The 26324-nt window shown below is 45.0% G+C and overlaps 1 long non-coding RNA gene across 1 annotated transcript; it reads right to left on the reverse strand.

Moving 5' to 3' along the window:
• Window positions 1-6953: 6953 nt before the first annotated feature.
• On the reverse strand, window positions 6954-24969 carry LOC120858587. The gene is made up of 3 exons (XR_005719904.1): window positions 24824-24969; window positions 21816-21920; window positions 6954-8859 (listed from the first exon to the last, which is right to left on the reverse strand). It is a non-coding gene; the product is annotated as an uncharacterized LOC120858587 (long non-coding RNA).
• Between the last annotated feature and the right edge of the window lie 1355 nt (window positions 24970-26324).

The raw sequence follows: 26324 nt of genomic DNA on the forward strand, positions 1-26324 counted from the left end.
GTAGCCCTCCAGGCTCCTCTGTCCATGGGATTCTCCAGGAATACTGGAATGGGTTGCCATTTCCTCCTCTAGTCTTACCAACCCAGGGATTGAACCTGCGTCTCTTACGCCTCCTGCATTGGCAGGTGGGTTACCAGTAGTACCACCTGGGAATTCACGTCTTAGGGAGGGGCAAAAGGAACAAACCTGAGAGGAGGAGTTATGATCAGCTACAAAGACCTCTCATTTCAGGAATCAGGTCTTTCAGAAAAGAAATACAAATGGTTTCTCTAAGGATGGTGAAAAGGGGAAAGTGTTAGTTGTTCCGTGGTGTTCAACTCTTTGTGACCCCATGGACTATAGCCCACCAGGCTCCTCTGTCCATGGAATTCTCCAGGCGAGAATACTGGAGTAGGCTGCCATGCTCTCCTCCAAGGGATCTTCCTGACCCAGGGATCAGACCCAGGTCTCCTGCATTGCAGGCAGATTCTTAACCATCTGAGCCACCAGGGAAGCCCAAAGGATGATGGTTTTGAATATTACTTGAGAGCAGTCTCCAGGGATGGGGACTTCTCTTTGGAAGCAGCTGCTCATACTAAAAACTGAACACAAGCTGCACAAGGCCAGAAATGACATCCAGAAGGTGAATGGTGACAGTACCATCACTTTGTGGTTGATTTGTTTTTTAAGCTTTCCCAAAAGGGTAGGAGGTAGGTCAGAATTTCTTGCACTCTGCTAAACATTGTGTTGAATTCATCTGTGAGGTTGGAGAAAACTCACAAAACTGGCCCTTCCAGATTGTTCCCTAACTTCTGAGAAAGTAAGACAGCCCCCAAATACCACAAGCTGGCTGAGTGTGGGTGGTGCTAGAGGGAGGTGCAGAAGTGTTCCTGATAGAAGGCCCCCCAGTGCGATCTTTCCAGAAGAAATGTGCTCCTGGGATGAGGAGCCAACCTGCAGCCTAACCTCCAAGTCCTGGGGGAGGGGGAGGCCAGGACCATGCCCTGAGGCTGTTCTTCCAAAGCACTCTTTGGTTGGGGTTCCAAAAAAAGCACTCACTCATCCCAGGGAACACCTGCAAAGGAAAGCTGCACAGACAGGCAGTCTCCTCCAGGGGTCTGATGTCACCAGGTGGGGGGAGCTCCCCAGCACCACTAATCCTCTTCCATTGCTTGTATTTTCCCCCATGTTAAATGGCAAATGCTGCCAAGGGAAAGATATTTACCTGGGACCTGGGAAAAGAATGTCTCTGTGACTTGCCCTGGGGGTGAAGCCCCACCCCCTTGTAGGACTGACCTGGGGAAGAGCCTAAGAGAGTTCATTTTGGGACAGAATCAAATGATGGTCATTATTTCTGGGGCGGAAATGGAAGTCATCTGGGGGCAGCCACAAAATGCTGAAGAGTGTTCAGTACCTCCTAATCCTGGAGCCCCTTCACAAAGGCCTTCATTACAACTGTTCACCTCCGCATCAATGGAAAGAGCTATTTTCATTTTTCCAGGAATGGTAGGCAGGGGTCACATCATTTAAAAGCCTGGAGATGTCATGCTAAGGGAGTCAGATTGGATACTGCAGAGAACTGTTCCAGAAGAGGGGTGACTGGCTCAAAAACACATTAAGAGTCCCTTCGGGCATCAGGATGAATGGGAGGAAGGTGGGAGGCTCTTACAATAGAGAGAGCTCAGAGGGACCGGATGTTAGGCTGTGACTGCGGGGGATGGAGAGGAGAAGGTGGGTTCAAAAGAGAGGAGTAAAGGCTAACTCATGCTGCTACTTAAATTGAAATGAACACATTGAAAATCAAGGAAGTTGAGAGACTAAAATGCTAAACCCAACAAGATTTTGCCTGGGAGGGGTGGGAAAAGATTGCAAATCAGGATGAAATGAAGGCTTAAGCGAGGCAGGAGGGCCGGGGGTGGGGGAGTGGGGATCCTAGTTAGGACTAAAGTCCCGACACACTCTGATGCAGAGAACTGAGGTCTGCTCAACACTGTGAAAAGAGCCATGCAGATGCAGTTTCCAGCATTCTCCTCCATCTCCAGACTCACCGGCACCCTGGCACCCTGGGCGGAAATACTGCAGCTGCCTTAGCACTAAACATTCTGTAAACCGCTGCATTGTTTTTGCAACAAGCATGGTACTCTTCAGAATGATTAGTGGCCCTGGCTTCTTGCTTACCTATGCATTAAATGTGTATACCCTACTTTACAATCATGACCACGAACATGGAGTAATATTAATAGTTAGACAGCTTACTTCTTGAAGCCAGGAACAGAAAAGTGTCTTTTACAAGGTAGGGTGTCAACCACAAAAGAACAACATCATAAAGGAGTGTTCATAGCTAACTGTGACAGACTGTTTCCAAAAATAGCAGCTGAGACAACCATTGTAACTATGGAAATCCCCGTGGAAAGGCAAATGTCTTTTCTGCCCTCTTGAAGCCTGCCAGGACAGACAGGCTGTGTCATAGATCAGTGCCACCCAGCAGCCAGGGCCGAGGGCGGCTGGTAATTGCTGAAACTTCACTCATTGTTTCCCAGGCATATCAGCCCTTGGCAGGGCTTGGCAGGTGCCCCTCTCGGCTGTCTTTGAACCCTCTCTGGTTTCGCTCCGGCCAGTTCATTAGCGGCCAGCCGGCTGTGGCCTTGTGTCCCTGCTGCAGCCGCCTGACACCGCTTTGGGCTTTGTTCCCGCCTTACTGGAACTCCGTGACAAAATCAGATCCAAGTCAGCATTATCACGGGGACCGCAGAAGCAGCCTGTTCTCGGGCTTTAAATGTTCCTCCACGTTCGGCTTTTCTGTCTCTGTTCTCATCCTAGCGATCTCCCCGACCTGCTCTCTCTCTAGGCCTCTGACTTCTAACCTGTCCACTGGAGGCCTGCCATAAACTGGACTCTCTGGGGGCTTTAAGAGGCTTAGGGCCTGGTCCCCTAGCCTCAGGGACTAGGCAAGTCATCTGGAGAGAGGAAGGTGCACTTATAACAACCCCCACTTAAGGCCCACAATTCTCTGTCCTCTAGTCTCAGAGAAGCCTTCTCCTTGTGCCTGTATGATATAAGTGCCAATTCAAGGGTATGATTCAGGAATATAAAATATTGCTTCTTGGGGGTCACAGAGAGTCTTCAGCTCAGAGTTTTTGGGAAAAGTGTAGGCCAGTGTGGGTAACGTACACATGGCCTGTGCATAGTGTATAGGAAGGAGATAGAATACCTTTCATGATGGTTGGTCAGATTCATTTTTATGTCACATATATGCTAGCTGTGTGTTTCTTTTTTATTTTCTTATTCCGGGGTAGCTAGAGCCTAGCATTATAAATGGAACCTCCAGGAAACTAGGTAAATGCAGGTGAGGGATGGAACAGATGTCTAATTTCAGTGTAAACCTGAACAATATGGTGCCAACAAATCCTATTGATTTTTAGTTTCTCGTACCTTCCCTGCAACACAGGACAGAAATCAGCAGAAAAGATGAAGAGAACTCCCAAGAGAGCTTCTAGTTCTTCTCTTTTTCTTCATCCATTCATCTCAACACCTTGAAGAAATTATATTTAAGACCCTGGTGAAAGTTGGCCACGAAGAACTCCACTCAGACCTTTTGTCCTGTAAGAGAGAAGGGGGGAAAAGAAATCGCCATTCCAAAGAGCTGATCTCACTATTCTGTTGGAGGCTTCTGAGTTCTGTCTGCCTAAAGAACATTCTGCTAATTAGTCAGACAGCCGGTGAGTTAGGTCTGCTTAGTTTTTAAGGAATAGGCAGCGTACAAAGTGTAAGCATCTCTGACAGTTGGGATTTCTGCTTTCAGTTTGCTGACGCAAACGTTCCTCTTTGGTGTGATCAAAAAGTTCCAGCCCTTCTGTGGTTCTGAGCATCACCAAGGATTTGAACACATGCCTGTTGGGGGGATGGAAGAGGAAACTTGCTAAGAGAGACAGATCTGGGCCAAACCGTAGGCCTGAGCAGTGAAATATAGACACTGCAGAGTGAATCAGAATTTCTTGGCTCATTCACTCCCATCATTTGGGCTACATTGACTCTTTGCCCTTGATCACCTTTCACTTTTTCCCTCTGTTCTCATGTGACCTGTCATATACTAGGAAATCACAGCATAGGGCTTTAAAATCAAATAGATGTGAGTTCCAAACCTGAGTTTCACTGCCTACTTTGGGTGAAATTTCTAATCTTTATAAGCCTCAGTTTCTTCATCTGTAAAATGGGGATAATAATAGCATACAGGGTTACTGTGAGGACTAACCAAAATAAAGTATAATAAGGAGCTGGCCTCTTGCCTCATCCACTGTAGGTGCTCAAGAGGTTATTTCCCACCCTGGTCCAAGCTTTGCCACTTAATAGCTGGGAGACTTTTAGCAAGTAATTTAAATGTTTCTGGCCTCAGTCTTCCTTATCTTTAAATTGTGCAGAAGGTAAACACAACAATCACCACTGTGAGACCTGACCAGTGGCTCAGGGGACGATTTCACAGCCATTGTTCTTGTGGGACGGAAGAGTGTCTGGCTTATGTTTGAGAGGCCACGGGTGTGTCTCCTTGAGGTGAAACAAGCCTGCAGGCATACTCCTTGCAGGCTGACCTCCAAAACACAAACACTATATTGCTTTTCCTTTGGAAAGTGTGATGGTCAACTTGTATGTGTCAACTTGTCTGGGCATTCTGTGGCATTCTAATACATTCTGGGTATTCTAAGGTGTCTGTGAGGGTGTTTTGGATGAGATTAAGATTTGCATGGGTAGACTGATAAAACAAATCACCCCGCCCAGTTGTGATGGGCTGCATTCCTTCAGTGAAAAGTCTGAATAGAACTGAAAAACCAGACCTCATGGGAGTGAGTGGAAATTCCTCCTGCCCAACTGTCTCTGAGCTGGGACACTGCTATTTTTCTGCCTTTGAACCTGAGCTGAGACATCAGCTTTTCCTGCGTCCTGATTCCTATGGCCTTCAGACTGGAACTTACTCTATCTGCTCTCCTGGGTCTCCAGCTTGCTGATCTTGGGACTTCTCAGCCTCCATAACCATATGAGCCAATGCTTTACAATAAATCTATCATCTATTTATCTATCCATCCACCCATCTATCCACCCCCTCCTACCCTCTACTGGTTATGTTCTGGAGAATGCTGACCAATACAGAAAGTCTCTCGTTTGTTCACTCTTTCCTCTCTCATTGCTTTCTGTCTTTATCCAGAGGCTTTTCATCCCAGAATATGAACAGCAGCAAAATCCATCATTTTGCTTTCAGCCCTCAGATGAGTCTTTCTAAAATTCCAATTACCTCTCATCTTTCTGCTGCTCAGAAACTTAACGGTGTCATCACCTGGATAAACTGAATACCCCCTCAGTCTGATATACAAGACCCTCCTATCTGACTACTTTATCGTACTTCCCACCATTCCCCTCACCAACTCTCCACTCATTCACTAACTTCTCAATACTATTTTCCAAAGATCATGTGCATATTTCAACTCAGCCTTGGTCCAAGCCCTTCCTCCTGTCCAACATGCCTTTCCCTCTGTTTTTGTTGTTTAGTCGCTGAATTATGTCTGACTCTTTCGCCACCCCATTGACTCTAGCCTGCCAGGCTTCTCTGTCCACGAGATTTTCCAGACAATACTGGAGTGTGTTGCCATTTCCTTCTCCAGAGGATCTTCCTGACTCAGGGATCAAACCCGTGTCTCCCGGGATTCCTGCATTGGCAGGCAGATTCTTTACCACTGAGCCACCTGGGACGCCCAGCCTTTCCCTTTAGCCCATCCTAAGAAACACAAGCTGGAATCAAGATTGCCGGGAGAAATATCAATAACCTCAGATATGCAGATGACAACACCCTTATGGCAGAAAGTGAAGAGGAACTAAAAAGCCTCTTGATGAAAGTGAAAGAGGAGAGTGAAAAAGTTGGCTTAAAGCTCAACATTCAGAAAATGAAGATCATAGCATCTGGTCCCATCACTTCATGGGAAATAGATGGGGAAACAGTAGAAACAGTGTCAGACTTTATTTTTTGGGGGCTCCAAAATCACTGCAGATGGTGACTGCAGCCATGAAATTAAAAGATGCTTACTCCTTGGAAGAAAAGTTATGACCAATCTAGACAGTATATTCAAAAGCAGAGACATTCTTTTGCCGACTAAGGTCCGTCTAGTCAAGGCTATGGTTTTTCTAGTGGTCATGTATGGATATGAGAGTCGGACAGTGAAGAAGGCTGAGCGCCGAAGAATTGATGCTTTTGAACTGTGGTGTTGGAGAAGACTCTTGAGAGTCTCTTGGACTGCAAGGAGATCCAACCAGTCCATTCTGAAGGAGATCAGCCCTGGGATTTCTTTGGAAGGAATGATGCTAAAGCTGAAACTCCAGTACTTTGGCCACCTCATGCGAAGAACTGACTTATTGGAAAAGACTCTGATGCTGGGAGGGATTGGGGGCAGGAGGAGAAGGGGACGACAGAGGATGAGACGGCTGGATGGCATCACTGACTCAATGGACGTGAGTCTGAGTGAACTCCGGGAGCTGGTGATGGACAGGTCGGCCTGGCGTGCTGAGATTCCTGGGGTCGCAAAGAGTCGGACACGACTGAGCTGAACTGAACTGAACTGAACTGAGACATGCCCTTCTTCCCTGGTGGCTTCTCGGTGGCTCAAACGGTGAAGAATCCATAGACTACAGTCCATGGGGTCACAAAGAGTCAGACATGACTGATGGATTAGCAAACATACCCTTATTTTGGCCATGAATCTGTTGTAGCCATTGCGTCCCATTGGTTTGGGAAGCAAGCAACTAAATTTCTGAGCTCAAGAATAGTTACAATACTTCCCTAGTGATCCAGTGGCTAAGACTCTGTGGCCCCAGTACGTGGGGCCCAGGTTTGACCCCTGGTCAGGGAACTAGATCCCACATGCCACAACTAAGGCCCGGTGTACCCAAGTAAATAAATAAATAAAATAAGTTTTTTTAAAAAATGGTTATAATCAATGAAGCAGGGAGGGGAAGCAGGTTTAATGGGGAAATGGTTTGCTAAACCTTGGAGATGTCAAATCCGTGGCAGTAGCTTTTTTTTTTTTTTTTTTTGCAAGGAAGGTTCTCCTTTCAAAAATCACACTGGATTTCAATGAGAGAAGTGTTGTTTTGGGAGAATGTTTCTTAAAACTTTTTGTCTGATGCACATCTGACTATCTTCTTGTACTCTAATTTTAAAAGTAGAAATCGTAGATTTTTTTTTCTAGTTAGAAAAGAGTAAATAAAATAATTTAGTTTAAAAGCCCAGAGTCTGTCATCCAGGGTGAAGTAAGTCAGAAAGAGAAAAATAAATATATATTAACACATATATGTGGAATCTAGGAAAATGGTACTGATGAAGCTATTTGCAGGGCAGGAATAGAGACAGAAATGAAGAGAAGGGACTTGCGGACACGGTGTGGTGGGGAAGGAGAGGGTAGGACAAAGTGAGAGAGTAACACTGACATATATATACTACCATATGATAGCTAGCGGGAAGCTGCTATGTACCACAGAGCGTCAGCTCAGTGCTCGGTGAAGACCTAGAGCGGTAGGATGGTGGAAGGACAGAGGGTCAAGAGGGTAGGGATGTATGTATACATATGGCTGATTCGTGTTGTTGTACAGCAGAAACTGATACAACATTGTAAAGCAATTATACACTCGGAAAAAAGATATAGAGAAGAAATAATTATTTGTATTTCTGATCCTCCAACTACTGCTGATATTTTAATGTGTATTCCTACTCATCTTTAAAAGCGCATTTTAAATTTTTTTGAAAAAGGAAATTATGTCATACTTACTCATTTCATACATTTTTTACATGTTATTTTTAACCATGTATTGTGAATATCTGCCACATCAATAAATATAGATCTCAGTAATAATTTTTAGTGATCATTTGAGGGTAGACTAAAATATATTTAATCAATCCTGTATTGATGAATAGTTAGCTTATTTCAATTTTCCAGTTTCATAGACAGCTTCATCATGTATTTCTATTCTCTTAAAAGAATTCCTCAATGTGTGACATTATAATTTGTATAGTTGGGTTTGAAAAATTGTATTGATTTCTAGAGACAAAATTTGCAGGTGTTCATTGTGAGAACAGAAGAAAATAGAAAAGTAAGCAAAACAAAGATAAAATAACTTATAATTCCATCCCCTAGAGATAAGCTATAGCTAGCGCTCCATCCTGGAGTTGACAGAACACTTAGAGAAGTATTCTGATCATTTCTTTCTATTTTCTTGTTTGCCCAAGTGGTTGAAATTTTATCTGGATACTCACTGATGATTTTACATTTTACATGTTGTTACTGTTTCTCTTTTGAGCTTATATATTAGGAGTCTCAGCAAAATCAAGATTAACTCTGACATGATACAAATGTATCAAGAGGGAAAGTCATACCTTTACTGCTTTATGTCTTATCAACTGAATATTTAAATTTTTTTTTTTTTTTTTTTTTTTTTTTTTAGCTTCAGGCTCCTGCCTTCGAAACTGGATCTGGTGCCACAATGCTGTGTCACTTTCCTGCAGACATGCAGAGTTCAGCACACTTGGATCACGTGTTAGGAAATTCCCACTCACCCACATCATCAGTTTTTCGAGGAAACAGTACTTCTCTCTGATTATTCCATCTCTTTACTCTTTTTCTTCCATGCTTCTCGATTTCCCCCTTGAGTTCAAAGAGCCTCTCTCCCTCTTCTTTAGATTTCAATCTGCATAGCACTGTATTCATCTTATAATAGCGGCTTAAACGAATTTTGAAGCACATTTTCCACCCAGAATAATAAGAGTAGGATGATGAGAGAAATAGGGACAGATGATTTTCCTGGCCAGTAGGTATTTTTGCCTTCCTGGGACCTTCTTCCCTCCATCTAAAAAAAAAAAAAGATTTAAAACCATATTTTGCAATTGCAGGTGACAAATAGGTAGGGCCCAGATCCTTGCAGGAGGGCTGGGGTCCCTGCCCAGGAATTTGCATTTAACCTAAAGGCTATGGGGAGAGTTGTTGGCAGGGATATGAGAATGATTGCAAAGCTGATATAGTAACAGAGGCAAGAAATCAGGAAAGTAGAGGAGATGGAGACAAGTGGGCAGGTTGGAGAGATGGTGAGGAACTCGGACATGGTGTCCAAGTAGAGGCTGGGATGAAGGAAACGAGAATGCAGGGATCATTCCCTGGCTTCTGGAACACTTTGATTTCACTTTCCTCCATGTCTTTGCACTGGCTGCTTGTTGCTTCTGACTGGACCTTTCTCCCCTCTTCATCCCAATTATTCTACTTCCCACTGCCACCCAACTCACACATCACCTCTCCCTCCAAACATGCCATAACTGTCAGGATCTAGTAGGAAGGAGACAGCATGTTATCACTGAGCAATTAGGGAGAATTAGTAAAGGGACTAGTTATCAAGGTGTGAGCAGGGTATAAGGAAACCAAAAATTGTTGGAACAGCACCACGCCGTGACCAGTAGACTGTCACCATCCCAGAGGCTAGAAAGGGCCAGAGAAGGGAAGGTGTCTAGAGCCCCAAGGAAAGAGTTGTGTGGCAAGGGCTACCTGTCAGGAGTAGATACAGACTCAGCCTGCAACGAACCTGAGAGGAGGCATCCTAGAGAGAACTAGCACCCCAGACTCTCTCTCCCCGTTTCTGCTCAACTTTTGCTTTGGGTCCTCACTGACCAAATCTAACTGAACACAGCAGGCTTGGGGGCCTCTTGATGCAGTCCCTACCAGCCAGCAGCAGGGCATAGAGCAGGGTGGAGAGCGGACCTGGAAGACACCCTGACCACCCTCAGCCCCAGTCGTGGTCAGCAGCCTCTCCCATCAGATCGACAGCACCCTGTGTCCTCCCTGCAGCAGCAGTGCTCAGGCGCCCACATCCCGTACCCCCTGCCCCGCCCCCCCACTAGCAGGGGTATCTGCTATGTCTTAACTATCTTGGTATACTGGCCATGCCTAGCACAGAGTCTAGCACATGGTAAGGGCTCCACAAATACTGAATAAATAAGGATTCACCTGATCAAATGCTAATTTCATGTAGCAAGTGCATTTCTTAATCTGTTATCAGCTGATGCCTCAGTATGATTTAGGGCAAGAAAGAACAAATTCCAGCGTTATAAGTTTGAAGTTACTGTCCCCAGAGGACATGTGCTTCGTTGTTTTATTCTTTTATTTTTTTGGTGGATCAGCGTGTCATCAGTCAACAAGCTGGCAGCAGCTTTCCCTATGGGGGAGGCAGAATTCCTACCTGAAATTAACATGCATCTGTGATTCTTTTTTTTTTTTTGTAACAAAGTTAAGGCAAAGCAACTGAAAGCAATGGCAACATTATTTCATGCAAATAACACAGGATGGATCAAACAGAAAGATGTGTTGGGAAACTGCATGTACTAGGTAAAGGCAGCAGCACAGAGCTCACAGCTGTTTGCACCTTCATTGTGCTTATGGAAGGACACATATGCAGGCATAAGCAGGATGAGGGCGTTGCAGACCCTGGCAGTCTGTCCTGGCTGCCCCTGCTTCTCTATTTTCACAGCCATCCCAGGTCGCCTCTTCTTTCAATCTGTCCTACACTGGGGAAATGGGGAAATCTATTTTGGCAGCAATTTTCATCCCATCATTAGCTTAATGTTCAAACCCTTTTGACAAGCATCTCCCACTCCACCCTTAATGATGGAACGTGTCTCTTATAATTGGTTCTCCATCGTGTACCTACAGTTCCTCTGGCTGCATGTTATGTTAAGGTAAACTCTGTCTTCACTTTGTTGTGAATTCTTGCCACATTCCAACTAGAAGGCACGCAAGGGGGATTTCCGATTAAAAACTCATTTAGAGATACCCGCTCCCTACGTGTCACAATAGTAGCTCTTCACCTTGCTAAAGGTTGATGGCAGCAGTGTGTAATGACTCGGCTTCATCCCCATTCAGCCGCTAATCCGGTAGATGGATGATTCTGTTCCTCCCCCAACCATGCCCAGAGAGCTCTACACTCCATGAAAAATCAGGAACATTGCCAGCTTGCTACCTGACTCCTCTCTGCCTCCCAACACAATGCAAAACAAGCTCCCGTTTCTCCATGCTGCACATAAATAGAGATTGTTCTTCAACTTCAGAAATGTCCTTGGCACAGAATGTAGGAGCCTACCAGTCACAGGAATTCTCTCTCTCCATCTTACAGAGCCATGGCCAAGATGTTGGTCATAGTATTCAGGAAGCTCATGACGCAGTGACTCTTTCCCTGTGACGGAGGGAGTAAATGTTCCCTAGTCAGTCCCCAGAACCTAGAGCCAAACGCGTGGGGGAATCATGGACTCATTCCATGTCTTCTTCTCAGAGATCCCGCTGCCAGGCAGGATCACGCTGCTAAGTTGCTTCAGTCGTGTCCGACTCTGTGCGACCCCATAGACAGCAGCCCGCCGGGCTCCCTCATCCCTGGGATTCTCCAGGCAAGAGTACTGGAGTGGGGTGCCATTGCCTTCTCCAGCCATGTTGCTCAACTCTAGGTAAATAGTGCCCGCTGCGCCCTGGTGAATGTGAAACGTGGTGGGCCCTGGTGCCAAGCACCATCTTGAACACAGCAAGGCCCCTGACTGTGTTACAGTTACTGTATCACACCTCTTTGGGGCTTCAGAGGCCCACTCTGATCTTCCCAACTCTGCTCTGTGACCCTGGAGACAGACCTTGTGCTTGGCATCAACACCCTTGCCCTCCAACTTCCCACTGGCAGGAGACTGGAAGGAGGGGAGTGCCAGTGGAGCCGCCCCCTGCCAGGTTGCCATGGGGCTCAGCCCTCTCCATTCCCTCACCTTCTCAGAGTTCTGGCGAGCACTCTGACTGTCCTGCCGTCGTGAGCCCTAGGGGATCGCACTGTCCCTCATCGCCCTCATCTTTCTAAACGGTTCTTTTAAGAAACTGTTTTCATGTGACTCAGTTCGAGTGTGCCATCATTGATTTCTCGCTGGAATTCTGACAGAGATAGTGGTAAAAAGAGTCATACATGACTTAGTGACTGAACAGCAACAAGGCAGAGCTGACAGTAGCATGGAGAACAGACCCAAACCAGACATATTTGCAGGTATAATTTATATAACTGTAAGTAACGAAAGAGCTGAAAAAGTAAAACAGGGTAATGGGATGGAGTCACCAGCTGATTCTGCTCACTGCCACTTAATAGCCTAATTCAGCAGGGCACCTCCTTCCTTCTGCCCCCCCCACCTTTTTCTTTTTAAATCATGTAGTCATATTGCTACTTGCATGTCAATTCCCTGGTTTAAATTGAATAAATTATTTTCTTCAGAAAAAAAAAGGAGGACCATCTGACTGACATCTAGGGAGAAGGGCTGTGTTCTAGAGTGGCCTGGAAAGGGCTTTCTGAAGAGTGAATGTATGACAAGCACCATAATGATGAGAATGAGGCAACTGCACCAACATAGGGAGAAAGAACATTCCAGAACAGCAGATGCATAGCACCCCAAATGACAGAGAGTTGGCACAGCACAGTCCTAGTGGACTAGAAGAGAATGATAGGAGATGGGGTCAGGGAGGGAGGGCATAAAGGAGGCTGGGTTTTATCCTAAAGGCACTGAGAAGTTATCACAGAATTTGGGCAAGAGAGCTGGAATGGCCATGGTCTTAAGAGAAATCAGATTAAACCCTGACATTGTTCAGCCAAAGAGAAGGTGATGAAAGCATTATTCACATAGGTGTAGGTAGGGCTAGGAAACCACAAAGGGGTGAAGTATGTGGGAACCAGCAACAGAGGGAAGCTGTCAGCAGCCCTACATTTGGAGGGGACAGGAGGGAAAGTCGTCCCTGGCCGCTGGGAGAAGGAGTTGGGAAAGGGGCCACTGATGGGAGCTGCATCAGCTGGTGACTTCCCCAGGATGTCAGGAAGGTCTGGAGGGTGGAGATGGAGGCAGATTAGGGCATATCCTGAGCCATGGGGGCTGAGTCCCAGGGAGGGTGGATGACACAGAAGGATGATTGGACATCCAACCACCTGCACGTGCGACGTGAAGTAGAGAGATGGGGAGGAAGGAATTCATCATCTGATGATTACCCTTAGTCCCAATTTGTTGTTCAGTCACTTGATCGTGTCTGCTTCTTTTTGACCCCATGGACTGCAGCATGCCAGGCTTCCCTGTCCTTCACTATCTCCTGGAGCTTGCTCAAACTCACGTCCATGGAGTCAGTGATGCCATCCAATCATCTCATTCTCTGTCACCCCGTTCTCCTCCTGTCCTCAATCCTTCCCAGCATCTGGGTCTTTTCAATGGTTCTTCACATCAGGGGTCAAAGTATTAGGACTTCAGTCTCAGCATCAGTCCTTCCAATGGATATTCAGGGTTGATTTCATTTAGTCCCAGTGTGACTCAGCAAATCCTAATGGTTTTCATAAACATAAACACCTTCAGGACTGGGGCCTAAAACTGGGAGGTTCAAGGGAAGGCAAGAACAAGAAGTGGGGATTGCAGTAAAGGGGGCTGCCAGCCCACGGAAGGGCCTGCACATTGAGCTGTGACGTAGCTGAATGCAGGAGAGCCGTCTGGTACTTGGAGCCAAACCACAGCTTCAAGGATGGTTTATTCAGCCAGCTTCACAGGCATGCCAAACTTTTCAAAGTCCTTTTATTGCTAAGCTCCCACGGCTATGTGGGCCAGGAAAGCCCATCGGGTGTGGGTTTGAGCTGAACAAAGGCCTCGTTGCCTTGCACCTGCTCACATTAAGGGGTTCTTGTCAACTGGCCGGTACAGGCTGGCAAAAATAGATGGCGTCCAGCCCTCTGCTCCTAAGTGTGGAGGAGAACAGAGCTCTTAGTGAGATTCAGATCCAGGGAGAGAAAACACTCTGGGGGTTTTCTCGGAGAAGGTAAATATATGTAGCCTTCTTTTCCCCCTTCTGGTTTCTGCCTTGTAGTAGGATACAGGAGAAAAACCAACAGAGCATTGCTCTCTTAAGAAGCCTCAGCTGCCCCCAGCTGACATTATCCAGTCTTTCCAAATGTTTTTAGCAGCATGAATCTTTTTACAAACAAATTTGCCACAGAATCTTCATGTATAACACAGGTGACATCCCAGTGGCCATTTCCTAGATTTTCCCAACGCCCTGATTCCAGCCAGCTTAGTGGCATCCTCCTGAGTGTGTGTATATGTGAGGTTCATTGACGCATGATTTGCATACAGTAAAATTCACCCTTTTTAGGCATACAGTTAGATGAGCTTTGACATGGTCTTGTAATAATACCACAATCCAGACATAGAACGGCTCCATCATTCCCCAAATTCCCTCCTGCCCCTTGCCCCCACCTCCATTCCCCACAACCACTGATCTGATTTCTGTCCCTGAATTTTTCGTTCTTCCAGAACATCATATACACGGAGTCTCAAGCAGTATGTAACCTTTTGTGTCTGGCTTCTCCCATTCCAGCCTAATGCTTTTGAGAATCAGCCACGGTTTTGCACATTATCAGTAATTTGTTCCTTTTTATTGCTGAGTAGAAGTCTATTGTTCTTGTGTGGTTTTCAAAGTTGTCCTTCAGGTTCCGATTCTTTTCTACGTAGACTATGAAGCCTCCATTCAAATGATTTTCTTTCTGCCTGAAAATACTGAGATGGAAACTGTGGTGAGGCCAGTGAAGGAGTACACACGGAGTGAGGCTGTTTGAGCCCAGCAGTGTCACTGGCGTGCTGCACAGCTCTGCACAACAGAGCTGTCACTCACCAGGCTCCCCTCCCTTCCAAAGCACCTCCGACTTGCCCCAGGACTAGAATTCCTTGAAAATTTTAAATCAAAGCAAGGAAACATTGCTTGCTATTTCTTTCAAATTATAATTAGCAGACCAATTCTTAAGCTGGGGAAAGAATAAAAGGGAATATACGTGATCGAAAAGAAACCCTGGCCCCTAAAGGTCTTCAAAGGACAAAGCTGTGTGACCCAAACACAAATCTGTACAACTAACTGCAACCAAAACCTTCAGCTTTGACCACGGCTCATCTGACTGTACAGTAGCAAGTAGCTTTTGGATTCTCAATCCTGCCACCTGACAAACAGCTTTTGTTCTTCTCTCAAAGGCCACGCTACTTGCTGACCAGCTCACTAAGTGGGAACCTGTGTGCAGAGAATGAGGTGGGGGAGGAGGTGGAGTAGGGTGTGTCCACAGAGCTGGGTCTCAGAGACTTGGGTGCTCTGCTCCAGAGTTTGGAACTTAGACTAGAGGCAATGGGAAGGAGCTAAGGGCTTTAGGTAGCAGCAAGTCAGTGTGCATTCTGGAGATCCTGGCACTGTCCAGGGTAAGAAAACCTGTTGGGGGACCCTGCCATGGTTCAGGAGAGAGATAATGCATCGGCAAGATGATGGAGAAGAAGGAAACCATCTCAGAGACACATGGGATGCAGAATTAGCAGAGTCTGAAAGAAGGTGAGAGAAACGAAGGTGCAAACATCAGCTTTTAGCTACCCCAAATAACACTGCAATGTAGGTGTCCTGCCCATTTCACAGATGACAAAACTGAGCTTAAGGAGGTTACATGAAGGTACCTGAGTTTACTAGCTAATAGGATGGAAATCATACCACAGAACTGAGGCACTACACTCAGGGATCACTCAGATGTGTAAGATAGTGAGAAATAAGGGAGTATTGGAAGTTACCTTTAGAAAACCAAAAACTTGCTTTGGGAAGAGAGTATCCTTGAGTCCTTGTAGAGTAAGTATTTGAGCAGTTACCATCAGCAAGCTAAGTGCAATGAGCAAGGTTTAAGAGGGTTTGCCCTGTTCTCATCTTCCTCACTTATCCTCTTTTGCTCTGTCCTTCCTCTTGCATCTGGGGAAGAGAGATTTGTGTAATAATGATTTAGCGTTTGAGAGCATTTTCAGCAAAGCCTGCTGCCAGCTGCCTCTTCTGACCCAGACACCTCCCCCAACATCATTTTATTCCTTTCGGGTAAGTGGCCTCCTCCCCACTTCCCAACTGCTTTGGAGATGAAAGAAGGCAGTGCGGGATTTATCCTTTTTCCCATAATATTGTGGCTGTAATTTAGAGCTGCCATAACTCATGTGTAGAACTGTGACCATAATACTATGGAAAAAGCCGTCATTCAAACCCCAAAGGCAGAAATGTGGAGTCTTGTTTCTTCCAGCTGTAAATTGCCTCAAAACCAACAGACAGCTAAGGGCATAACCAGACACTGGAAACTAAGGTTTGGAAAGTTACCCATGATGAATTTTTTTTTTTTCTTTTCTCCATTTTTCCACATCTTCACTAGAATCAAAAATAATTTTCTGTATTAGAAGGTGACTAGAACCAGATGACTGACCTGTATTCAGCTAGTATATGACTCTCTAAATTTGGGGGATGCCCTAAAAGACTCTTAGAATTGTATTAAATTTGCAGATAATAGAGCCTGGTCAAGTTGAGTTGGATCAGTTAGACTAGTTCTGTGAGGATACCAGCCATGAGTCTTCCAGGGAGCGTGGTGCCTGTTCTCCCTTTGTTTCTGGGATGGGGTGTTCTAGACCTGTAATTTCTCTCACTCTATTCTGGTCCATGCTTCCCAGCTGTGGGTGAATATAATGGCCTATGCTATGGTTAAAACTCACTGCTCTAATTATTCTCCAGTGAGCTCATGTAGGAGATCATAAATCCCTAAAATCTGCTCCCTGTATGTCCTGTCACACTCAGCTCTGTCCATGATTCATACTGATACATAGGTATGAACACCTTCTAAGCATCAAGAACATTCTCCATACTTTGTGCTCACTAGATATCTCATTTAATCCTCACCACAACTCTGCAAGTTATAGGTTATCATTCCCAAATTACAGCTGAGGAAATGAAGTTATCACGTGACTCTATGAGGAAGGAGAAAAAAAATTCTAACCCCGGTCAATGGAACTCAACAACTCAGTGCTCCTGCCTCTCCTGGTTCACAATCCTTTTAGGAGCTAAGATGTAATATGACCTCTTACAAAAAGGAGGACAGAATTCTCATAAATGTTACTGTATGTATAAGCTTCTTTAAAAAAATTTTTTTTTCTTTATTTTTGGCTATGCTGGTTCTCCATTGCTGCATGGGCTTTCTCTAGTTGAGGAGGGTGGGGGCTACTCATTAGCTGCAGTGCTCGGGTTTCTCACTGCAGTGGCCTGTCTTGCTGCTGAGCACGGGCTCTAGTGTGTGCAGGCTTCAGCAGTTGTCAGGCAAGGGCTCAGTAGTTGGGTTCTCTGGTTCTAGAACAGAGGCTCAATAGTTATGGTGCACGGGCTTAGTTGCTCCATGGCATGTGAGATCTTCCCAGATCTGGGATTGAACCCATATCTCTTGAACTGGCAGGTGGATCCTTTACCACTGAGCCACCAGGGAAGCCCTGAACTTCTAAATCAAATATTACCTAAATATTTCTGAGATATTATTTACTTTTAAGTTAGTAACTTTCGATTCTTGTGCTTGTGCCTTCAGATTTGTGAGTTCAGGTTCTAGGGTTAGATGGCTTGTATTCAATTCCAATTCTGTCAGTTCTTACCAGTTTTGGCTTTGGGTAATAAAGTCAGTAACCTCTCCGTATCTTGGTTTTTTCATCTTAGAATGAAGATTCTAAGCAGTATACACTTTACAGTACTCTAAATTTTAAAAGAATACATTGATGTAAAATGTCCAACACAGATGTGGCAAGTGGGTTGTGTGGTTGACTTACACTGGGGGCCTCAAATGAACCATGCTTTCCAATACTAAGCCCTTGTGTAATGTCCTCCCATGCTGACTCTGGACTTGGCTGGATAACTTGCTTTGGCCAATGGGATACTAGCAAATGGTATGGAAGCAGAGTCTTAATCAATGCTTGCATATAGGGGTTTGTCTTCTTGGGACATTTGCTCTCGAAGCCCCGAGCCACCATATAAAGAAGTTAGGTGATCCTGTTGGAGAAACTCCCTGGAGAGAAAGAGAAATACCAACTCAAACCCTAGCTGTTCTATTCCAGGAATCCTATCCAGCAAGATATCCATCTTGAACATTCCAGCCCTAGAAGGCACCATGTGGAGCAGAACGCCACCCAGTTGAGCCCAGTCAACCCATAGACTCCTGCCTGCTCAGTCGCTTCACTCCTGTCTGACTCTTCGCAACCCTGTGGGCTGTAGCCCTACAGGCTCTGCTATTTACGGGATTCTCCAGATAAGAATACTGGAATGAGTTGCCATTTCCTCCTCCAGGGGATCTTCCAGACCTGGGAATTGAACCCGTGTCTCTTACATTTCCTGCATTTGCAGGCAGGTTCTTTACCACTAGTGCCACCTGGAATACTAAGAAATAATAAAATATTCTTTTAAGCTACTACATATTGTAGTGGTTTGTTACACAGCAGCAGGTAACTGAGATTAAAAAGTCCTTTCAATAAATGTCAGCTATTTTTTTAAGTTGTCATCATTATCCATTGACTTTATTTCCTCCAAAATAATAAGCATTAAGACATAAAAAAAACTGTGTTCCTCAATATCTCCTTCATTCAACAAAAATGTGGTGTGTTTCTACTATGGGCTGATCAACAAGGACTTGTCTCCCATTTTAAAGAAAATGGTGTTTCCCCCCACAAGGATTCTTGCATAGGAATTTTGAACTCTTAGATTTGCGAAATAAACAAATTTAAATTTCTCATCTTGGAATATTATTTATCGAGTGACTACAATGTTTATCCATTCTTAAAACCTTTTAAAAATGCACAAAGTAATGAGTGCAGAACCAAACCTTATTTTTCATATCTCCCTGACTCTCAATAGGAAGTTGAAAAATACTCAACACTACATCAAAACCAGGCGCTCAAGGATAAAAGGGCCTTTGAAAGGTCAGCCAGTCTGCTCCAGTCTAGGTAGGCTTTCATCTCAGCTTCCCAGAGAGCAGCCAAGGCTCCTGTTTTTAAAGATCTGCAAGTAACATTCCTACAGTAGCAACCGCAAAGCCCTTCATGCACTGATGTTTCCAGAGGAAACCAGGGAGTGGGTTTAACTTGGCCTTCCCTCTCTGTCTCCTACACACAGGCGCTAAGTCGCTTCAATTGCAATCCCTGGGACTGTAGCCCACCAGGCTCCTCTGCCCATGGCATTCTCCAGGCAGGAATACTGAAGTGGGTTGCCATGCCCTCCACTTCCTCCTAATTTATGGACTGCTGTAATTTAGGGTAATTGTGGCCCTAAAGTGCCATTTGGTTGAAAATCACCCACAGACATGATTAGTTAAAACAATTGGGTGGTAGAGAGAGCTTGAGTTTGAGTAAACTCTGGGAGGCAGTGAAGGACAGGGAAGTCTGGCATACTGCAGTCCCCTTGGGGTCACAAATAGTTGGACATGACTTGGTGACTGAAAAGAGAGAGTTTGTCTTTCCTTGCACAGCTCTCATGTGGCCAGGATCTGTGGGCCTTCATCTCCTCAAAGACTGCCTGACTTCAGTTGTTTATAGGACATAGGGTTTTAGCCTTGCCTTATTCCTCCCTATCTCATACCCTGTTAATCCCATTTTAAAATCAGAGAGCTAGAAAATGGAGTCTAATCTAGCTCCCACACTTATGTGCTGTCATCATTTTAAGATATGAATGAGAGTGGGAGTGGGTTGGCCTGGAGACAAACATTCACAAAGGATCTCAAACTTGAATTTTGGACATTATTTCCTAAAAAGGCATTATATATAGATGCTTCTTGTTCAGTTCTAAACGGTGTCCTGTGATTGACCCATACCTCATTTTAGGTGCTGCAAATTAATTAAAGACAAACAAACATGTAATTATCTGAGAACAGTACACTTAAACGGGCTTCCCCAGTGGCTCATCAGTAAAGCATCTGCCTATAATGGGGGAGCTGCCGGAGATGTGGGTTCGATCCCTGGGTCAGGATGATCCTCTGGAGGAGGGGCACTGGCAACCCACTCCAGGATTCTTGCCTGGAGGATTCCATGAACAGAGGGGTCTGGTGAGCTACAGTCTATAGGGTTGCAAAGAGTTAGACGTGACTGAAGCGACTTAGCATGGTACAGCATAGCACAGTTATATACCACTGTGTTTTCTGAGTTAAAATCATAACTTGCTAAGGTAAATTTTAAAATATGCCACAGTTTTGCGATCTTGTTTTGACAAATCTTTAAAACAATAGTGAAGCATTTGTGAACCCTTATATGCTAGGAGGGCTTCCCTGGTAGCTCAGCTGGTACCTAATCCACCTGCAATGCATGAGACCCTAGGTTGGGAAGATCCCCTGGAGGAGGAAATGGCACCCCACTCCAGTATTCTTGTCTGGAGAATCCCATGGACAGAGGAGCCTGGCAGGCTACAGTCTATGGGGACACAAAGAGTCAGACACGACGGAGCGACTTTCACTTTCGGTACATGCTAGGAACTTTGCAGTTGACATCACAAGCTGGTGCAACGGGAACTATTTCCAGCCCATTTACAACTGAGGAAACTGAGGCACAGACATGATAAGAAGTAGGCCCAGGGCCCAGGTGACCGTGCAGAACCTTATGAATCCTTCCCAGAATAGGTCCCCACCCAGGCCTTCTGCCTGCCTTTTGTCTGTAGAAAAACTTTAGTCAAAGAATAAGTCTAATCAGAGAAGTGAGAAAATGCAGAAAGAAAGGAAAACAGTGAAGCAAGACGAAATAATAATACTTTAGCCATTAAACAAAGTCAGGTCTATAGATTCTATCTCAAGTTCTATAGATAATATTGTCATGTCCTTTGAGCTGTTTTGCAGATACTGAAACCCCCACCAGGTGGGAGAAGTCAGCTGTATGCTGCCCACAAGCACATAGACCCCAGACTGGATGGAACCAGAGGTTGAAGATATTGACTCCCAATTACCCCACCAACAACCAATCAGAAGAATGTCCTTGAGCTGATCACACCTGCTCCTTGAACACTACAACTCTCCTCACTACACCCTCATGGTTGGGACACATGGCCCCCTTTGCCTGACAAACCCATAAAACCTACTCTTTTCTACTTCACCCAAACCGCTGTCTCCATGTTTCTATTTGGCACTGGTGAACAGAGGCTGAGTTTTAGCCACACCCCCAGGTGACTGAGCTCAGAGCTCGGATGTAAGCCGTGGCAACCTGGCTCTAGGGGTCATGTGTTCAGCCCCTAAATCTGCTGTGACTTTGATGTCTGAGTCTCCACACATGGGGAGGATCCCTTATATCTCTAAGAAGAGATGGAAAAAGAAGGTGGGGAGAAGAGGCATGAGAACTGTGCCAGGAAGGGTGCGCCCAGGTGAGTTGTGTCGTTGCTGAAACACAAACTGCAGGGCCTGCTGGAGCCAAGAAGATGAGGCTGCCTTAGAGAAATCCACCAGGAGCAGGCCTGTCCTCCCAGCAGCTGCCAGACCTTGGCCTGTACTATGCTTCTGCGCCCCCTACCCCTGCCCCCTACCACACATACTTTCTCCCTTTCCTCCAGGCTTCGTCTCCGTCTCTTTGCCTCAAGATTCCTGCATGAGTCCCTTCTTCCAACTGTTCCTCTCTCTGCCCAGTCTGTGCCCAGTCTGCCTCAGGGGCTCCTGAGTGGAAGCCATGCTCTCACCCTAGATCGGCCATGGAGAACCCAGGATCCAGAATTTCTACCACCTCAGGCTCTGGGTTGACCTTTCTGGGCCCAAGGTCCTGGAAGCAGAGGAGTGTGGAGTGGAGAGGAACCTGTGAGTAAGAGGAAGGCAGATGGCCCAGGAAGCCCATTGTAACAGGGGAGGGTGGGGAGACGTGCATTTATGCTGTGAGCAGTGTCCTGGAAGCCTGCTGACACTGTGGTTCACCCTTCGGTGTACATGTGTGGTCACATGGAGGCGATGTCACTTACCACAGTGCCAGCGAGCCTGGCCCCTCAGTCACGGTTGTTTGAGTCACGAAGTTCCATGGGCACAGAGGACGTGAGTTTTGTAATGTCCCACAAAATGTTTGAGGCCTGAAAAATAAAAATGGATTATCATAACAGAAAAATAAACCATAAAATAAAAATCTAATGAAATGCTTACAAATCACAACAGTGTATCACCTAGTCAGTAACAAGTCAGTTCATATGTAACTAACATTTAATGCAGCGGATTTCCATCTGATTTAATATATTTGCAATGATCTTCAACTGGCATTGAGGTAAAGGGCTTGCTCCCTCTGAGGCAGGGGGCGGTGAGGACAGGATTATAAATGCTGGAGGATTTGCATAGAGAGGAGGGTTCATGGGTGGGCACAACAGACCCTTAAAAAAGGGCAGAGTGAGACAAAGGGAGCCCTGTCAATGATGCTCACAGGTTCCCCAAAGTAAGCCCTTCCTTCTCACTCCTCAAACTTAAGTAAAATTCCAAAAATTACAGTTTCGATGCAATTAAATTTCTTGCAGAAGTCAGCAAAGGGTGTGGGTGGGGGACTGAGGCAGGAGTTTTGCCTCTGTCTCAGCATCTCTAAAAGTGAACCTGCTGCTGTCCACAGTTGACAGCAGCCGGGTTTGAGACATCCACCCTCTATGTGGTAGAAAATTCACATATAATTTAAAGTCAGCCCTTGGAGGGTGGGGGAGGCTCTTCATTTGTCTGGGGGACAGATAGTGGCCCTGGAACTACGAGGTATTGGGCATCCAGGGAGAAATACAGGATGAGGTTCTTCCACATCCATGATTCTGCATACACGTATTTAACTAACAGCAGATCGTGTAGTAGGGTAGTATTTCCTATTGAAAATAATGCATGTAATAAGTGGACTCACACAGTTCAAACGCACACTGTTCAAGGATCCACTGTATTTCTCCCTGGATGCCCAATACCTCGTAGTTCCAGGGCCTCTATCTGTCCCCTAGACAATTGCAAGAGGTCCCCCGCATTGGGTCTCCTCCTTTTCTGCAATCTTCCTTCCACAAAATAGAAACTGCGTTCTTTAAAAACCATAAGGCAGAAGCCTTCAGACCCCAGTTAAGAATAACTCCCATTTCCCCTGGACTTTCACAAAGCCTTTTGTGACCTGCCCTACCTTGGCCACTCATCTTTTCCAACCCCCTTTCCTAAGTGCATCTAACCCCTGCCACTCATTCTCCCTGTCCAGCCTAACCTCAAAGCCTTGATCCTGACGGTTGTCTTTGCCTGCAATTCCTCCCCCAGACCAGCAGGCCATCAGGCTGGTCATTCAGGTCCCAATCAGAGGTCACCTTTCAGGGAGAACTTCCCTGAGCCCCCAGGGGAAATTCACCCCCCACCCCATATCTCCTTGTCTCCTTTTCTTCATCAAACTTTTCACTCCCTGGAACTATATTTTCACGTACATAATTCCTTTGCTCTTGTCTGCTTCTTTGCCTGCCTCTCACCTACTAGGATGGAAGATCCTCCAGGACAGGGACTTGCCATTGGTGTAATGGTACCTGGGATGTAGAGGTGGTCAGTAAATGCTTGTTGAAAGAATGAGAAGAAAAATGAATAAGTGGGCTTGAATTGAAATGGCCCACAGGAGTGTGGAAATCATGGGAATTCTTTGAGTTCTTCTGATCAGGGTAAACTAATTTTAACTAACCCTCCAAGGGGTCTTCAAGTAACATCTGGTTTATGTATGTATTTAATTACACCTTTACCTCATTGCAAAAGAATTTGTGGGCATTTTCAAAGATAGAGTGCAGTAAAAATTGTTTTAAAGGAAATAGTAAATATGGAGAGGAAATAAGCACTGAAAAAATAAGACAAAATGATGGCAAGATTAGTAATTAGAATACCTATCACAGAGTTCTTTCTTCCTTGACAGAAGAGGACTGCAAATTTGACTTTGAACTTATTAGCTCGTGACAGCTTATCTACATTAACGTCCTTAAAAATGAGGAAAAGGGTAAAACTTTCCTTATTGAATTTTCACCTGTTAGCCATGAGTCATAAAAACTAAGCTAACATTCAATGTGTTTCCAATTAATTTTACTAACCTTAGTTATAGCATTAACTATGATTTGTTATCAATCAATATTTATTAAACATCTGCACCCAAAGGGCTCATGCATTCCAACAAATTCATGCTTTCCTCCTGTGCTGCCCTAATAACATGGCAGAATTCTGACTACTCAAAACATTTATGGGGAGCAGAGCCTGCCAGAAGGCTCCTTGACAAGCCCTCTAGGGGACATAGGTCTGACACAGCTTACTCCTACCCAGGAGAAAATTCTTTTTTGAGTTTGAGTTTAACGTATAGGCTCCTTAATAATACTGAGGTTCATTTTCTTCCTCTGCCTTCTCACCCCACTTTTCCAGAATAAAGTCCCTCCATTGGTTTAATTTTTTTCTAAAATGTACAGGTTTTCCAAAATTCTGCTCATCTCTGTTTCTCTGGAAGCTTCCTCTGTTCTCCCTCTCCGTCTCTCTGCTACACACACATTTCTGGAAGGCAGTATAGCATAGTGTTGAAAGCATGGCCCATGGACTATTGGCCAGGCTGCTCAATATTTGTGTGTCTCAGTTGCCTGCTTGCAAAACCGTGGATGATAAATGTGTTTGCACATGTAAAGTGCTTAGGACAGAGCCTGGCACAAGGCAAGCACTATGTGACCTGAACTATCTTTATGATTATATGCTATTCTCCTTTAAAGAGCCCCTCCTTTCCTGTGTCTCTCAGCAGAAACTGTATTTATTCCTGTTGTCTTCTGTCTCCATGTCTCTGAACATTCCTGCTATTTCTTTCCCCTCTTCTTTGCTTGGAAAACTCCTATTCATCCTTCAAAACTAATCTGAGATATTTCCTTCTGCAGAAAATCTTCCTTAATTGACATACCCAACCCTTCCCCTGGGCTCCCCGAGCAGCCTGGATGCACCTCTCTGTCACAGCATTTAGAATACTGTGAGGTATTACCTGTTTGCTTGTCTGTCTCCAAAAAGGACTTCTGAGCCAAAGGCTGAAACTTGACCCTTTGTGTCTTCAGTGTCTAACAGATTGCTTGCTACATAGTGGTAGCCCAGTTCTGGGTTGGTTGAAGTAAAATGAGTACAGAACTGATCCTATGGACAAAAAATCAACCAACAAAATGACAGCATCACATTTCTTACATGTTCCATACTCAAGCATTACAGTATCATTTTTGCTTTTCTGAAAGTGAAAGTGTTATTGCTCAGTCGTCTTCAACTCTCTGTGGCCCCATGGATTGTAGCCCGCCAGGCTTCTCTGTCCTTGGAATTCTCCAGGGAAGAATACTGGAGGGGCTAGCCATTTCCTCTTCCAGGGCATCTTCCCGATTCAAGGATCGAACCCAAGTCTCTTAGGTTGCAGGCAGATTCTTTACTGTCTGAGCCACCAGGGATGCCTGCTTTTCCGGCTGGGACTAAAAGAAACTGTATTTGTATTCTTTATCATTTAAATAAAGATTTAATTCATCATTAAATTATTAATAGGAACAATTCATCATTAAATAGGAAACAAAGTCCTATTTCCCTTCCAAAACACATTTCAAGAAAGTGGCATAAATGTTGGACCCTTGCTGGATTCAAACCCCACTTCTGCCTCTCCTAGTTGTGAAATTTGGGCAACGCAGCTCACTTTCTTGGATTTTGATATTTGCAGCTATAAAATGGGTGTTGTGATGCTTGTCTCTCACGTTTCTTGTGAAGATCAGTTGTGATGGTAGATGCGAATGTGCTTTTAGAACCCCATAGCATTCCTCTGTGGATGTGAGAGAATGTTATTGGAGGAAAAATTTTGGTGTCTAGACTTATACACTTATCTAATTAAGGGGCAGAGAAACTATTTCAGTTGAAAGGTTAACTGGAGATAATATTCCCTTTCAGTCAAGATTCAACTCTGCAGCATTTTGCAAGTTTATATTTTCAGTTACATTGTTTCACTAGATGTTAAAAGATGTTTCAGTACAGTTTACATAAATGGCACTGCTGAGGAAGGCAGGGTGTTCCTGCGTCCCAAACCCTTAGCTCTGCAGGGCATGCTGAGTGTCCCAGGGCAGAGGACAACTCTATAATTTTACCAAAGGAAGGTGGGGGCAGGGCCGACAATCAGGGCAAAGGCCAGTTTGCATACTCCAAACACAGGGCTGTGTGAATTATGACTATTTTTACATGGCAGCTGAACCATGAAAACTTACACATAATGATTTGTCAGCTAGAATATGTCTACATGCCAGTCCTTTAATTTTTCTTTGCTGCTTTCTAATTTTACTGTGATGATAACAAACGAAACCACAGCACTTCCATCAGAAACCAGAGCATGTCCATGAATAACTAACAGACTGCATACAGTTTTCCCAGTGAATTTTCAAAGCCAAACGTGGGTTGGCTTTTGTATATAAATTGCCAGTGCGCCTTTTCCATTCTGGTGGGAGCTCTCTGAAGGGAACATTACAGCT

The sequence above is a fragment of the Oryx dammah genome, unplaced genomic scaffold, assembly GCF_014754425.2.
Source record: "Oryx dammah isolate SB20612 unplaced genomic scaffold, SCBI_Odam_1.1 HiC_scaffold_2, whole genome shotgun sequence".
Lineage (NCBI taxonomy): Eukaryota > Metazoa > Chordata > Mammalia > Artiodactyla > Bovidae > Oryx > Oryx dammah.